Below are 4973 nucleotides of genomic sequence, written 5' to 3'. Positions count from 1 at the left end.
CGGACAAGAATGTAGTTATGTGATTATTCAGCATTGGGTAATAAATAAGAGCAAAATAGTATAAATCGAAAAAAGTTCCTAATAGGGGTTGGAATAGATTTGAAGAGAGGTATGCAAACTATATAGTTATTGGCAAGCGTCATTGTGCTTTCGGGCATCATGGGAATCCTGTGGCTGTGCTCAGACTAGGCTGTCTGTCGTAATAACAACTCAGATGTACGTGCGTTGTGCGTGTTTTGGATATGTTGGATAACAGAACACGAATACTGTTGCTCACCTTGTGTCACAACTTGTATGCCAAAAAAAAACAATAAATATCTGAATACGCTTAGTCGATCCAGTTTATTTCAACTGTCGAAGAAGAATATCTTGTTGAGAATAGGAAGACATATACGTGTCGTGATTGTGCATAATATGTAACGCTGGTGATTTTCCAACGAAGCTGGGCCTTGGAAGACAGCCGACTATAATGCTGTAATACGACCCGCTGACGACAACATCTGTCATTCATCAGCAACTATCCTATCGATACCCATCTATATACGGTCTTGTCAATGTTGGGGATTTAAAGTTTTATAAGATATGGTAATCTACGGTTTGCTTGATGCACAACCGCGAGATAAGCTGAGTCAGGAGCTCGGCCTGTAGTCATTACGCAAAGAGAATTATATATCACCGTACTCCTTTCATACCAGGGGAACCGTTGCACATTCATTGATTATTATCTGAACACTATGTTTTGCGAATTGAGATGTATATAGATTCCTGTTCCAAGTATCGAATATCTCTTACCAAGTATGTTCATGACTACAAGCCTAATGTGCAATGACAATAATATTCCGGTCGAAAGCACAAAAAAATCGTAGATGGGAGAATCGAACTCCCATTTTTGCTGATTCGTTAGTACAACCCACAAAGCAATGTTCTGCCATTGAACTAATCCACTTGGAATATGATGTGATTGATTAATGTAATAATATATATCTTAGGGTATTTGAAGATGTTTGTACCCCTGATGTCTCACAGCGATTGTCATAAATTTTTCGAGCGAGTCCAGTCCTCACAGTCGATCGGGGATTAATGAAGACTAACTAACCCCAATCTTCTGTTCTGGATGGTTTGTTCAGGGGAACCCAATTGGGCAAAGGTGATGTATGGTAAACGACGGGGATATAACGTTGCAGTGCCTAGATGTGATGATAAGCGAGTGTCTCGTAGTGTGTGTAAACATGATCATGCCATACCTGATAGCACAGGCACACATTATTTGCTGTCAACTACCACGCCGCTGATGTAGCGGCAGTGCTCAGCTTTTAACTCGTTGACACGTGACCGTTCGCATCATCTGATCTAATACACGGCGGTCCCTGCCGTTACGGTTGAACAAGGAGCTACTGGTGAAATTGAGACAACAAAACTGGTACATATTCAACTTCCAAAAGAAATATCTAGTGCTGTTTAGTTGATGTACTGCGAACACAGGAGAACTTCTACTTTCTAGCCATCACTTTGTATCTCGAGATAGCAGTTCAGGACTGAATATCTATCGTAGATATCATTTTCTCAACAGACTGCCAGTTACGCCGATAGTCAGTGGCAATGTTTGTGTGTTAAGTCTTATGATTATGTGATATACATCAGCATCAAATCATATAATCCTATAACTGGCTATTTAGTCAATATATAACTGTGTAGACGCATACTATTAGATCGAAGATTGCGGTAAATATGAGCGATATGCAACCTTGAATGAGGGCGACCTAATAGTTGATCAAAGATATAATAAAAAATACAAAACCAATAATACAAAGCTATCAATCAATGTGGTACTTGATATAGGTGCGATATTTCATCTGAGGAACTGCTCCGGAAATAGATTGCCTGATAGTCTGTGAAGGTTACCAGACGTTTAGTGAATAACACTCTTGATGTGGCCATTTATAGAGAGAACCTTTACATTCTTTCGCGGTGACCTCTATTATTTTCCAGAACAACATATTGACATCTTGTTACCTCGAGACACGCCATATATCAGTGTATAGTCGTTGACGACTTTCCAGGTTACCGCATTCAGTGAAGATTTTTTTCAATATTGGTTCGGCCACTTTACATGTTCTACTGACCGTTTGTGCTCTCAATTAGTCAATCAGCCTCAACATCCGCGATATAATAGTAATTGCAAATACACGAATGTTGTGGAAAGCGCTGTAACGATCTGCAGGTGAAGCGATAGTGCACAGATGCTTTTGAACTTAAACTAATCCCAGGGCAATTATACCAGTTGTCGCGGACAGATTGGAAGAAAACACCCCGAACTTTTGCTACAGTGAATATCTGAGCGAGAGCGTGTAAATGCTGCTATAGCGAGAAAGGCTCAACTTCTTGTCACGGGTGTAATGTGCTTGTTTTCATCTAAAATATCATTTATAAGCAAAAAAAAAACCCCTATATCTCGATACACGATCAGGCGAAACAACAACTCTACCGACATTAGTTGGAAACGGTATCCCGTTATATCTTTGAATTGGAATGGAATTACCTATATGCGGGGCGTTTCAAGACTTCGTATTCTGCTTGATGATCGTACATTAGATTCTGCCACGGCAGCACACACTGGTGGTGAAGTTTTAGAGCTAAATAGAGTGCCTGATAGTCTGTGAAGGTTACCAGACGTTTAGTGAATAACACTCTTGATGTGGCCATTTATAGAGAGAACCTTTACATTCTTTCGCGGTGACCTCTATTATTTTCCAGAACAACATATTGACATCTTGTTACCTCGAGACACGCCATATATAAGTGTATAGTCGTTGACGACTTTCCAGGTTACCGCATACAGTGAAGATTTTTTTCAATATTGGTTCGGCCACTTTATGAAGTTTTAGAGCTTTGTTGCTCGCAAAAACTAACCGATTCTGCCACTAAGTATAGTGATCCTGATGATTATGATGTTAATTTCCGCACCGCTTTCAATTCATAGTGAAATATTCAGGTGCATAATTTTTATCTAATATATACACTGCCTAGTTGTAGAAGAGTGACTGTTTCAACGCGTTTACATGACTGACAGCCCTTGACCCCTCCCCCCCCCTCCCCCGGATATTCTTTGCGCATTGAAAGTTAGTGTAGTGAGTTAAAATGAACTGTATGGCGCCTCATGTAATATCAATTGTAGTCTGCTTTCATAAACTGATATTGGTATTTTATCCTTTGAGAATACTTTAGTTTCTTATCAATTTAAAAGAGCTGGCTACAATTGGGTTAAAAACCGAAACTATTTCGATATCAAAATGACGTATGATTTGATATTATGCGCGACAACAGGCCTTGTTTATTTTCATATCAATCACTACACACACAGATTATCTCATAGAATATAAGCCTGCTTTATCAAACTCTCGTGTGATTTGATATTGTGCGCGATAACCGGTTTTATTGTGTCATACAAATCAAAACACAGAGACTATCATATAAATCGAGGAAACTTATAGACCATTCTCGTGCTATTTGACGCCACGGCACAAAATTATTACGAATGCAAGGAAGATTAAAGTTCATACGGACCATATAGCTCCACAGATCAGCACAATATCGCGAACCAATGCTTTTTTGCTATCATTTCGGTATTAGAAATAACTGATCATTTCGATCAAATACGATACATCACTCCCTCGCAGTTGAAATAACAGCACAATAAGGCCTCGCAAGACAGATATACGTGCTTGAGAGCATATGTTTGCATGTAATATAAACGCGGCACAGTCAGTCTAGCTAATCATAGTAAATTGGGTATAAACTAAAATGGACAGTTCGATATTTGCAAGTTCATTTTGGTTTAATAGATACGCTCATATTCAGGTCGTTTAAAGAATGCAACCAAAACCCACAGACAATAAATAGACAACGGATTGACCAGTAGTAAAATCGATGCTCACGCTGGGCATACATACACGTGGACGACACAAGCGATTTACTGTCTTGTTTCTGCTTTACTTGCACGACCACATAAACTTCATTAGTATTTACACCAACAAATACACATACAAATATCAGACACTCGTATGATTTTTTGCTGCTCTGAATGTGTTTATAATAGTGACCTGTTAGACTTGAATAACATAGCAAATCCCATACAGTGTACGTATTGCATTAAAATTTGTACCCCGGTATTCAGTCTGGTCGTGACTGTCCCATATGACCATATGTTGCGGCTATTTGTGAACGATCGCCATATTTGTTTGATACAGTCACGATAGGACAGAGCAAATAAAACAATCTTCTTAATAATGAAATTGTCCGCATACAGAGTACGGATTTGAAAGTAAACGTACGCATTTATACATAAAATTAGTTATGAGAGAATATTTACACCGTCTCAATTCGATTCGATTCTACTATGCAATGATGATAAAACTCCGAATGTACACATATACGCTTCTATGCCCTGATACCCTATACTCTAATGACGAAGTAGGAGCCATGTTTACAGTCCATTGATAGCACGGGTTCCGAGGCAGCTGAGAAAAGTTTACATATGTGTCGTATCGGTTCATAAATCATACTGTGTATCTTGTGCTCTGCACGGTCACTAGCTATTGGGTTGTCTAATTGTATTATGAACTGTAGCCTATCGTATCAGTTGCCTAATATTACATGAGAAAGAAAATAGAGCAGGAGAGATGTGATAAATTTCACTTGGAAAAAAATTTACAAAATGAGCAAACCTGATTCCCAAAAATAACATTCGCATCATTCAATTGGGATGTATCCTGAGAAATTTCACTAAGAGACTATCATCAGTTAGTACGACGCTGGCGATAATCCTTCAAAAGTAAATTCGTTAGTATACTTGTGACTCACCTTTCATTGAAGACGAGAAAAGCGATGAAAATGGTTATATAGGAGATATGAACTGCGAGAACATACTGCGGATAACTCAATCAATAGTAGTGAAAATAGAGCAGGAAGTATAT

The 4973-nt window shown here is 38.7% G+C and overlaps 1 pseudogene across 1 annotated transcript; it reads right to left on the bottom strand.

Moving 5' to 3' along the window:
- Positions 1-860: 860 nt before the first annotated feature.
- On the bottom strand, positions 861-946 carry SARC_30193 (annotated as a pseudogene). The gene has a single exon. The product of its transcript is annotated as a tRNA-OTHER (tRNA).
- Positions 947-4973: the final 4027 nt, after the last annotated feature.

Source organism: Sphaeroforma arctica (assembly GCF_001186125.1).
Source record: "Sphaeroforma arctica JP610 unplaced genomic scaffold supercont1.791, whole genome shotgun sequence".
NCBI classification, from domain to species: Eukaryota; class Ichthyosporea; order Ichthyophonida; genus Sphaeroforma; species Sphaeroforma arctica.
This window is presented reverse-complemented; position numbering and strand designations above follow the sequence as displayed.